This window comes from Carcharodon carcharias, chromosome 15, assembly GCF_017639515.1.
Source record: "Carcharodon carcharias isolate sCarCar2 chromosome 15, sCarCar2.pri, whole genome shotgun sequence".
NCBI classification, from domain to species: Eukaryota; Metazoa; Chordata; class Chondrichthyes; order Lamniformes; family Lamnidae; genus Carcharodon; species Carcharodon carcharias.
In genome coordinates, this window is record NC_054481.1 from 47,845,958 (window position 1) to 47,858,608 (window position 12,651).

General features: G+C 47.4%; 1 protein-coding gene and 1 non-coding gene across 2 annotated transcripts in view; one reads left to right on the forward strand and one right to left on the reverse strand.

The window, feature by feature from the left end:
- LOC121287954 (uncharacterized protein C7orf50) overlaps positions 1 to 12,651 on the forward strand; it is a 345,582-nt gene that overhangs the window by 29,737 nt on the left and 303,194 nt on the right. The window lies entirely within an intron of this gene.
- LOC121288749 lies at positions 5,488 to 5,606 on the reverse strand. The gene has a single exon (XR_005945430.1). It is a non-coding gene; the product is annotated as a 5S ribosomal RNA (ribosomal RNA).

The following is a 12,651-nucleotide window of genomic DNA, read 5'->3' on the forward strand; positions in this document are numbered from 1 at the left end:
ATGAATTCCCCCGCACTTGGCAGCTTGAACTTGGGCCTGCAATGGTAATAATTATTTACTGTTGTGGTAGTTCTTCCCCCACACCATCGCGTGCCCGCCTCGCCGTAACCCCCCCCAGCCGACCCCGGCAACAATGCGTTTGTGGTTGTTTTCTTTACAAAGTGATTGATGGCTCTGGTTTGTTGATCTGCTGGTGGTGTTACGTGTGGACGGCGATAAGCATAATTGAATTTCACCTCCAAATAAACTGACAAATTACATAGCTGCCATCTTCAAATGAAAATTGTGAAAAGTAAATGGAGTGTTTAAAGGGCAGACACGTGTTGTAAAACAAGTTTAAAAAAGCAATTAAAACCAAAATGCATGATTGTTATAATTGCATAATTACAGTATGGTTGCAGTATAATTGTTTTAGCAGCCAGTCAGCTGACCATTGTCCAACTTCAGCTACAGTAACTAAGACAGAAATAATTTGCAAGTGTTGGGGCACAAATCCACTCTGTAATGCCTTGTTTGCAGGTTTGCTGTACACACAACTTTAGAAAGTTAGGTCACTTTCTGAAGGTTGAAAGAAGGAGGTTTTGTGGTTTTAGCCTCTTCTAGACACTTTTTCTTGGAGCAGAATATCAGCTGCTAAGGTCAAGCCCGCTCTTGGTTGCATCAAAGCATAACTTAATCTGGCAGAGAGCATGTCACATGGTGGAGAATAAGCCCGTATACTGCCGAGAAACCCACAATAAACAGCCTGCAATAGCTCTCTCTCACTGATGACCAGATAACAAAATGATGCAACTGCAAAAACACTAAGGAAGTATTAAAAATTTGAAATCCCTTGGGTATGTTTTAAGTCACAATGTCTGATAGATCACAACAGGGTTATGTAGAAGTTGTTGAAATGGATGGCACAGTATTGTATCTAACCCTGGGGGCACAACCTTCACTATGGGTCCCACTCTCTTGTGATCCCAATTTATACCCAGAGGGTGGAAATAATTGTTGAGGAGGGGGTAGCAGCTGTGGGTTGGAGACAATTATCGTAGCAGCCTTATGTTTTCAGAATATAGCCAAGAATGGATCAAGATAGGTCACTACTCATCAGTAGGTGATTTTTATGGCATCTGGCGATCTTGTTCCATCTATTTGAAGATTTGTTGCTGTTTAAAGGGCTTTGAGAACTTGCATTTTAATGTTCACTTTCATCTTAATATGTAAAATCAGGTTTTTCAGATTGGAGATTAGTGGGCCATCTTGTACATTGGTCAGTCCATTTGTATTTGCTCTTTCCCAACCCTTCACTGCCCACCCCCACTTCCCAATTCCCACCACCCCCCCCCCCCCCCCCCCCCCCCCGTGTTCCCAATTCCCTTTACGTATTTTTGGGCTCATGTTGGGGCACAAGTCACCCCTTTTTTGTATCACTCTAGGAGTTGTGTGTATATGAGTTAAGGTGATTTGTTTGTGTAGGATCAAGCCGAAGCTTCCCATCTGGTGTCCGTGCAGGAATACTTTCCTGTAAAGGCCACAGGATGGTAATTAGGAAGTGGGTATTTGGGCTGATTTTTCTCTCCATAGTTTAAGATTGCTGAGGCTAAATGCAGTTTCTGCGCTGCCAAACCAGCTAAGGTGAGCAAATTCATCACTGACCATGCAGCAATTGGGTTTGGGGCTTTCTTTTTGCCAGCATGGATTCAGTGGGCCGAATGGCCTCCCTCAGTGCAGTAAAAGACTCTGACACTTAAGGGCTGGATTTTCCCTTCGGACATGGGAAACAGACGTCAGGATTGTTTTTGGGTCCCAAACCCACCCTGATGGCTGTCGGGGGAACAGTGACTCATTTGGATTTTCACGGACTCACCCTGAGACAGGTTCCCTGTCCAATTAAGGGCAGTGGGTGGGCTCTCTCAGCTGGAGGGCCAATCAGATGTCTTAACAGCTTGAGAGGAGCAGTGGGCTGTAATGGCGGACAGGCAACAGTGGGGAGCTTCGACATGGAGGCACCCTCTCACAAACTTTTGAAATCTTTAATTTAAAAACTGGCTATTGCAGCCAGGCCAGCACTATAGAGATGGGGTGCAGGGAGGGGGAGGGGGTCCCTCCTCCAGAGGGGAGGTGGCTCTGCTTGCACCTTGGCTGAGAGGGAGGGCCCCTAGGCCTGCCTGTCATAGGCACCCTCGCCTGCAGCCAGGTACCTACTTCAAGGTGCCAAAACTGATGTTGTTTAATTGGACTTAACAAGGCTCTTTACAAGCCTAATTGGCTATCTGTGCTGTGGCGTGTATAGCCCCACTGGCCCTAAACCTGCCTTGGCACAAATTACTGCAGCAACTGGCATGCCAGATGGCACTGGTATTTCCAGGTCCAACCCGTATCTGTTGCCGCCCCTAGTGGGGCCTGAACATTCAACTCTATTTTGAGGTGTGTAAGATGATTAAAGGAGTTGATAGGATTGATAAAGAGAAACTATTCCACCATTGGAGGAGTTCAGAGCAAGGGGGCAGAACCTTAAAATTAGACTGAACCTGTCCAGGGCTGATGTCAGGAAACACTGGGCGGAATCGTCTCAGATTTGCACTAAGTGCGGTAGCGGGTGGGTAAAATGGCAGACCTGCCGCATTAATCATGCGATCCCGGGAAACTGGACGTTTCCATGGTAACCGGGCTCTCAGTTGCCCACCATGCCATCACCTCGCCGCTTCATTACGCTGGGCACCACATTTAAAGTGCAGCTCTGAGCACATCTCTGCTTCCAGACCAAGACTGCTGCACAGAAGACATGGCCCCAAAAATCAAGAAGACTGCAGCTCCAGGTTCAATGACATTTCCTCGAGTCCCTTTTGGACGCAGTGGAGGCCAGCTGTAATGTCCTCTACCCCTCCTCTGGCTGCAGGATGGGCAGCAACATCACCAATCGAGCTTGGGAGGTGGTGGCAGTCGTGGTCAGCGCCAACGCCCTGCAAAAGAGCACAGCCACCCAGTGCCGCAAAAGGATGAATGATCTCCTCCGTTCCACCAGGGTAAGTCACTCTCCTCATCACTTTCAACTCACACGCTCAAACCCATCACACATTCCAGAGGGCCCTCACTCACTGCCAGTTCAAGGGACATCACCATTCACTCTCTCTCACACAAACCTTCATTGTCCTCATCCCATCTGTGGGACCACACACCACCCAGGCATACTTATCATCTGGCCTGGCAGGCATCCTGCTTGTACTCTCTCCATTTCTATTCATGCATTCATGGACTTTGAAAACAGAGCCATCCAGCTGGCTGGTGAGGATCAGGACCTTTCCTGTGCTGATGGTGAGGTCGGCGGCGCTCTACCAAGTGAGGATCTAGCAGTACAACATCCATCAGACAACCTTGCTGTGAGTGAAGTGTCCTGTTTCACAGGCCATTGCCATGCACTAATTATCTCCCCTTGCTTTCGCAAGCACATCTGGGAAACAGCCAAGAGAGCCCACGACCCAGGGGCTCCAATAAAGCCCCGAGGGAAGTTTAGAAGATTAATCCGCTGAAACCGTCACAGCGCTCACCCAGGCTCTCCACCAGTGCAGAGATACAACTTCGATGGGACTTAGCTTTAGAGTAGCCTCAGAATCACAACCTGGTGAGCCCGTCACACTTTCTGATCCGCAGCAGGGACTTCCCAGGTGTCCAGCACTTGAAGGACTGCTGGAGGCCAGAAATTTGCTGAGTCCGAGTGAGATGATGAGCTCTGGACTCTGTGAAGTCACAGTTGCTGGTGTTGCAAAGGCAAACTCGGGAACGTCAGGAAGGGATGTCCACTGCGCTCCTCAGATTGCAAGGCATGTTGGAGGAGTCCATCTTCTTTCATTCTGAGGTGATAGCACTGGCTTGCCAACGCACCATTGTCAACACTGGTAGGGTGATGGCCGCCTTAGAGACCTTGGTCCAGAATGTCGCTCCTGCACTTTTGGGCGGGCTGAACTCCATCGCTGACACCATAGTTGGCCTCCACCGTGCATAGGTGAGACAGGCACAGGGCAGCCCGATCTCACTCCAGCTACCCCTTCTCCTCAAGCTGTCAGCCAAGGGCCCTCGGGCACCCATAAGGAGGAGGATTCACGGGTGCACATTCCAGGCCCATCCATCCAGGTGACTCCGAGTGTCCAACTCATCTGACTCCTCTCTTCCTGTGGCCTCAGCAGCTTGAGCTCCACAGGATGAAGGGGGCGCCACTGCCACATAGCAGGACCCCAAAGCAGGCCAGGAGAGGTCTTGCCCGCAGGGCATAGTAGTCAACAGGTTGCCTCCACCCCTCTGTGGATGTCTGGGGAGCACTAAGATGTAGCGGCAGGGTTAGGAAAGTTAAGGAGATGTAACTCTTTTGAGTACAAACACGTTTCCATCTGTTTTTTTCTTCAAATGAAGTTACATTGTTTCATAGTTTGCCATTGTGAGATTTGAACTCTTGATCTTGGGGTTACAAGCCCAGTACCATAACCACTTGGCTATTTAGGCCAAGCCTAAGTTAAGAAGATGTAACTCTTTCGAGTACAAACACGTTTCCATCTGTTTCAAATGAAGTTACATTGTTTCATAGTTTGCCATTGTGAGATTTGAACTCTTGATCTTGGGGTTACAAGCCCAGTACCATAACCACTTGGCTATTTAGGCCAAGCCTAAGTTAAGAAGATGTAACTCTTTCGAGTACAAACACGTTTCCATCTGTTCCTATTCAGATGAAGTTACATTGTTTGCCATTGTGAGATTTGAATTCTTGATCTTGGGGTTACAAGCCCAGTAACTCTTTCGAGTACAAACCCATTTCCATCTGTTTCAGATGAAGTTACATTGTTTCATAGTTTGCCATTGTGAGATTTGAACTCTTGATCTTGGGGTTACAAACCCAGTACCATAACCACTTGGCTATTTAGGCCAAGCTTAAAAGCACTAGGGATTGCTCAACGCTGGCTTAACAGACGATACTGTTTTCGTAACTCTTTCGAGCACAAACATGTTTCAGATCTTGTTCCATAGTTTGCCATAGTGAGATTTGAACTCTTGATAATCTTTTAAATGAAAACCAAATCAACAAAATTGGGATAAATCAGGCACAGCCCCTAATTCAGGTCAGCTGTAAAACCAAGAACAAAGTTTAAAGGAAACTTACAAACTTTAAATCAAAATGTAATTAAAGGGATCAACAAAACACCCCAGTCCCCGCGGTGCCCACCGAGCACGGAAGGCCTCGAGAGTGCCAGCAGACACCGCGTGCTCCTTCTCCAGGGACATCCGGCAGCGAACGTAGCCGCGGAAGAGGGACAAACAATCGGGCGGGACTCCCCCGTCGATCGCCCGCTGCCTGGACCTGTTAATGGCCAACTTGGCCGAGTAAACCTGTTTCCATCTGTTTCAGATGAAGTTACATTGTTTCATAGTTTGCCATTGTGAGATTTGAACTCTTGATCTTGGGGTTACAAACCCAGTACCATAACCACTTGGCTATTTAGGCCAAGCTCAAGCCTACTGCACCTGGTATTCCCAGGCAGTCTCCCATCCAAGTACTAACCAGGCCTGAGTCTGCTTAGCTTCCAAGATCAGACGAGATCGGGTGTTTTCACACTAGTATGGCCGTAGGTTAAATTGTTTTATAGTTTGCCATTGTGAGATTTGAACTCTTGATCTTGGGGTTACAAGCTCAGTACCATAACCACTTGGCTATTTAGGCCAAGCCTAAGTTAAGAAGATGTAATTGCATAGCCTGGGCACAGGTGTTAATCACTTGTACATATTGTTCACTGTTGTAAATAAACTCCCAAGAATGTCTCCCTGCCTGTGGCTCCTTGTTCTGATGAGCAGTGTTCATGTCGCTCAGATGTGAAACCTTTCTGCACAAGATAAATGCAGGTGCCTCAGGTTTCTGTGCTTTGTGCAGCCTTCAGACCAAAGTGATGGTCTGGCCTTACACTCCTTGGACATATTACTGATGCCTGCATCTCAGTGGTGCTCATCATTGCTGCCAGAATGTCGTGGGCAGGCATCGCAGTGTTCCGTCATTCTCTCTGTGTGCTCTCAGCGCCTTTTGAAGTGGGGCTGGCCCCCATCTCTTCAGCATCTGTGACCAGTGATGCTGTGCTTCTGAAGGGGTTAGGTGCTGAGGACGGATCAGATGCTTTAAAAGTGTCATAGCTACGTCTTCATGATATGATCCTGATCACAGAGCGCAAGCGAGCTGCCCTAGGCCATACAGGAGTCAAACATTCTCAGAGGTTATGTGAAGATTTATGGAGTGTTCTCACTGTATGTCATCATCATCCCCCATGTCATCATCATCCCCCTGCAATTGAGTGACTATTCAGGCCTCCACTCCGTCTGAATGACAGGAGCATTATCACTGGTGGTATGTGCGCTACCATAAGTCAGACTGGACTCAAACGTTCACACGTGCAATGTGAGGATCCATGACATCTACTCACTTCATGTCGTCATCACCCTCCACAAATCTAGCAACTTTGAGAGCCTCCCGTGTGCGCCAGCCTCATCTGGCCAGCATGAGGGCCTCACCCCCATCATCTTCACCTTCGTGGACTTCCTCACTCTCATCCCTGTTGATGTCCTCCTCATTAGAGGAGATGTCCAGCTCCTCCATCTCCTCCTCAGCCAACTCCTGTCCCTGTTGCTGCGCCAGGATATAAAGGGTGATGACGATGCGTGACACCTCTGTGTACTATATTGCAGTGCTCTACCACACCAATGCAGGCACTGGAACCTCATTTTCAGCATCCTGATAGTTTGCTCCACCAAGTTGTGCGTTGCAGCATGAGCTTAGTTATAACTTTGCTGTGCTGCAGTCTGAGGCCGCTGCACGGGTGACATCAATCACATCTTCTGTGGGTAGCCCTTGTCTCCTAGGAGCTCACCCTGCAGCCTCTGTGGACCCTAGAAGGTGTCAGGGATCTGCAACCGACTGAGAATCTGGGAGTCGTGGACAGTCTCTGGAAACCATGTGCAGACCTGTAAGATGCATTTGTGGTGGTCGCACACCAGCTGCACATTCAGCAAATGGAAGCACTTGCGGTTGACATAGTCGACCCCTTGTTGCGATGGAGATTTGAACGCCACGTGAGTGCAGTCGATGGCACCCTGCACTTGTGGGAAACCTGAGATGTGGGCAAATCCAATCGCCCTTGCATCCTGGCTCTCTTGGCGCCGGGTGAAATGCACGAAGTCGCATGCCTTTGCGAAGGTGGCATCCGTGACCTTGTGGATGCATTTGTGGGTGGAGGCTTGACAGAGGTCACCTGTGGAGTCCTGAACGGAGTCACTGGTGTAAAAATTGAGTGTCATGGTCACTTTCATGGCCACTGGCAGTGGATGCCCTCCATGTCCCCTTGGCACCAAATCCTGGAATAGCTGGCAGATAAGACCAACTAGTTCCATAGACATGCGTAGTCTTTGGTGACACTGGTTGTCGGCCATCTGCAGGAACGAAAGGCGGCGCCTATAGACCCTGGGTCTAGCTAGGCACCGACCAACAATGGCTCGCTGTGGCTCTTCAGCATGTGCGCCCCTTCTTCCAGAGGGTACAGATCCTCCCTCTGTGCAGCCATCGTCTCTGTCCTCTCTTCCCCATCGTCTCTGCTCTCTGTATGCCACAAGGCATATGGCTAGTTCATCAAGCTCCATGCTCCTGATGTATTTCTGCAGGATGAAAGAGAGAGATGCGTGGGTTAGCTTGGGTATACTACGAGCCCCTCTTGGTTAAGTCTGAAGGCCGCATAATGCATCCCACCTGGATGGCCAGAGTTTAGTGCGCTGCCCGGAACCCCAATCACCCCTGTCCCACTTCACCTGACCGATTGGCAGCAGCTTTGCCCATTTGATTGCATGGTGTGCCCTCAGCTCAGGGACAGACATTCTCCTAGGTCGCACTGCAAGCTTGAACCATGGGGAGACTGGTCCAAATTGGATGATGACATTGCAAGCGGCTGTGAGAGCCTCCACCAGTGACTGCTCCAAGGCCAACTTTAGCAAGGAGATTGTACAATGTGCCCAGTTGTCCAACTGTTCTGTGGTCCACTAAAATGCTCATTAGTTTGCAGTCTGTGCCCGAAGGGCGAAAAGCTCTGGAACAGTTGGTCGTGCTTTCATGCCTCTGTGTTGCTTGAGTGGGCAGATAAGCTAGAGGCCCGACTTCGCACATGTCAATGTGACTGCGTCTGAACTGTCTCAGCTGCAGAGGAATGGTAACTTTAGGCAAGATTTCCCTCATGCGTGGCTAACCACCACCACCAAACCACCACCACCAAACCACCCCCCCCCCCCCAACCCGCCCGTGCCCCCTCCACACACCACTACCTTCAGCTGCTGGTCAGTCCTTGCCCCTACCTCCAAGTCGCCTCAAACATGGGACAGCCCTTGTCCCCATGCCTCAACCTTGAAGTCTAGCAGGTGAGTGCAGCGCAACATTACTGTGTACTCACCTCCACGTTCCCCTCACAATGCAGCTTGCCAAGTGCACGCCTTATATATGTTGTTGTGAAATATGTCAGCATGGGTGGACGATCCAGTGTGAGGGGGATGATCCTGGCAGGCTGGCCTTATAATGACATGCAGATGTATTACAATGAGGTTCCTGACGTCTGACGGCAGGCCGCCTTTCCTGCCATTGACAGGCTGAGTGGACGATCGCAAACTGGTTTCATGATGTTGTGAAACCGATTTTTGGCCTCCTCGCCATATTGTCTGCTTACATCGCTGAGCACGTCCAATGCCAGCAGGCACAGACAATTACGCCCACTATCTCATACAAAGGGTACTGGAAATTGGAACAATATCACGGGACTGAATGGCCTACTCCTGATCCTATACCCCTAATAGCTCAAGTCATTGTGGAACCAATTTTTGTTAATTTCTAGAAGCATTATGTATCCAAACGTGGGTTAGTTGTTGGATGGTGTAGCTCATAATAATGGTCAATGCTATTTTGGGAAAATGTATCCTGGCTGAAAACCATTTGTATTTCACAGAATCATAGAATGGCACAAAGCAGAAGGAAACTATTCAGCCAACTGGGTCTTTGCTGGCTCTTTCAAAGAACATTCCAGTTAGTCCCATACCCCTGAAACCTTTTCCCCTTCAGATATTTATTCAATTCTCTTTTGAAAATTGCTATTCAATCTGTTTCCACCAGCCTGTCAGGCAGTGCATTACAATTCTTAACCATTTGTTGCTTGAACAATAAGGTTCTCTACATGTCACCTCTGGTTCTTTTGCCTGTCACCTTAAAAAAAATACTTCTATCTGAAAGACTGATGGGGAACCAGTCCAGATTTCATCAAATCATTGAGTGTTCCAGTACAAGGTCAGACAGTCCAGCCTACTAAATTTGTGCCAATATTTTCTTCCTGACACCTCAGCTAATTCCACAGTCATGCTTGCTCCTCGTTCTCTCTCTTTCTCAAGCAATTCCCTAAACTCCTTCTGGAAGAACTTGCAAGCAACAATAAGTTATGGCAGAGAATCCTGCATCTTCACCACCCTTTGTGGTTATATTGACCTTTTGATTGATTGCTTTCTGTGAATCAGTGGAAAGAATCTTATCGCTGCCCAAGTCTCACCCAAAAATGAGCTTAGTAAATACAATAAAAGGTCAAATGGATATTGGGCAGAGTGAAGATTGCTGAATATTCAGAAAACTGCTCAGACAATGGCATGTATAGTAGCATTATAATGTAAGCACTATTGCACACTTTTGGGCATGTAGGATTAATATTTTCTTTCAGATAAAGTGATTGACCTGCAGCTGAGCTTTTCAAAATTCACCCAGGTTTTAGTGGAATTTGCAATTTGTGTTCTGTTTGTCTTTTTACATGAATTAGGGTCAAACTAGCAGCAACTGTTTGGACAAGGAGGAATTAACTAATCTCTGGGATCTTAAACATGGGACTTCTTATGAGTACAACAGCAAACACTGCAACCACTATCAAATGACTCTGTGGTATGCAAACACAAAGCATCTTGAATTTTCCGAATCTGTGTTTGATTAACAAATGGCTTGAAAGAGGTCTGCAAACTGGGTTAGAACTGGATGATACTGCAAAGGCTATAGGCCCTGACAGCATTCCAACAATAGTACTGAAGACTTGTGCCCCAGAACTAGCTGCATCCCTAGCCAAGCTGTTGCAGTACAGCCACAACACTGGCATCTACCCGACAATGTGGAAAATAGCACAGGTATGTCCTGTCTACAAAAAGCAGGACAAATCCAACCTGGCCAATTACAACCCCATCAGTCTACTCTTGATCACCAGCGAAGTGATGGAAGGGGTTGTCGTCAGTGCTATCAAGAGGCACTTGCTCAGTAATAACCTGCTCACTGATGCTCAGTTTGGATTTTGCCAGGGCCACTCAGCACATGACTTCATTACAGCTTTGGTGCAGACATGGGTAAAAGAGCTGAATTCAAGAGGTGAGGTGAGAATGACTGCCCTTGACAGTGATGCACCATTTGACAGAGTGTGGCTTAAGGAGCCCTAGCAAAGCTGTAGTCAATGGGAAACAGGGTGAAAGCCCTCTGCTGGTTAGAGTCATCCATAGCACAAAGGAAGATGGTTGTGTTGATGGAGGTCAATCATCTCAGTCCCAAGACATTGCTGCAGGAGTTCCTCAGGGTAGTGTCCTGGGCACAGACATCTTCAGCTGTTTCATCAATGACCTTCTCTCCATCATAAGGTCAGAAGTGAGGATGTTTGCTGATGATTGCACAATGTTAAATAACATTCACGACTCCTCAGATACTGAAGCAGTCTGTGTCCATATGCAGCAGACCTGGGCAATACCCAGGCTTGGGCTGAATGAGTGGCACGTAACATTCGCACCACATAAGTGCCAAGCAATGACCATCTCCAACAAGAGAGAATCTAACCCTCTCTCCATGACATCCAATAACATTACCATTACTGACTCCCCCACTATCAACATCCTGGGGTTACCACTGACCAACTGGACTAGCCATATACATACTACAAGAACAGATCAGAAGCTGGGAATTCTGCAGAGTACACTCACCTCCTGACTCCCCAAAGCCTGTCCACCATCTACAAGGCACAAGTTAGGAGTGTGATGGAATACTCTCCACTTGCCTGGATGAGCGCAGCCCCAACAACACTCAAGATGCTTGACACCATCCAGGACAAAGCAGCCACTTGATTGGCACCCCATCACCGCTTAAACATTTGCTTCCTCCACTTCCTGCACAGTGGCAGCAACAGACCAAGGGTCCTTCGACAGCACCTTTCAAACCAGCGACCTCTACCACCTCAAAGAACAAGGGCAGCAGATGCTTGAGAACACCACCACCTCCAAGTTTCCCTTGAAGCCACACACCATCCTGTCTTGGAACTTTATTACCTTTGCTTCACTGTCATTGGGTCAAAACCCTGGAACTCCCTCCCTAATAGCACTGTGGGTGTTCCGACACCACATGGACTGCAGTCGTTCAAGAAGGCAGCTCACCACTACCTTCTCAATGGGCTGTTAAGGATGGGCAATACATGCTGGCCTAGCCAGCGATGCCCACATCCCATGAACTAAAAAAAAGAAACTGACCTAATGGATTGTAAAATGTGCCTGTGTCTGTCAAACCAAAAGGTGGATATTTCCCTTTTCATCGGTCAAATCTTCAGCGATATGAATGTGATTACTCCTTAGCCTCTGAACCCAGCAATACCCATTACATTCTACAGTGATTTTTTTTAACACCCCAGTGGAGCAGACGAGGTGGGAAAACTGAAGAGGGATGAACAGAATGGAAAATAAGGCTCAAAGGTAATTGGAGATGAGAGAATTTATAGGTTTGGTTCTGAGGGGAAAATCGAGAGTAAGAACAAATAAGAGCTTTTTTAAATAAAAACCTTTATTATCATTAATTGCAACCAAGGATGAAGCTGAAAGAAATACATTGTAGTCTTAGTTGACTCAAATACTCAGCATCATATGCATGGTAGCAATTAGCTTTTGTAAATAGAGGTGTGGAGTATAAAAGTGAAGAGATTATGTTGAAGCTTTAGAAATCACTGGTCAGGCTCAGCTGGAGCACTGTGGTACCAGCATTGAAGAAAGAGTGAGCTATTCCATTGGATGGGCTCCACTTAAATGGGCTGGGATGAATGTCCTGGTGAATTGTATTTCTAGGGCTGTGGATAGTTTTTAACAAGGGGGTTGGTGGGAGGGGTCTGATGAAGGGTGATGTAGAAATCTAAAAAGAAAAGTCCAGACAGCAGTGAATTGTATTGGGTAAAGACGAACAGAGTGGGACAGACAGTTTAACGGTAATAGTGCATCAACAAAGAATAGTAATGGATAAAAAAGTAAAATTAAGAACTCTTCTGAATGTGTGAAGCATTCGTGACAAGGCAGACCAACGAGCAGCACAAATAAAGGTAAATGGTTTAGATCTAATCACCATTGCAGATACATAATTGCAAGATGACCAAGATTGGAAATAAATATTCCAGGGTACACAACATTTTTAAAACGGGCAGAATGGAAAAGGAGGAGAAGTAGCCCTGATAGTAAAGGATGATGTAAAAATGTTAATGAGAAGGGATTTTGGCTCAGACGGTCAGAAAATAAAATCAGTATGGGTGGGCATTAGGAATAGCAAGGGTCAGAAAACACTGG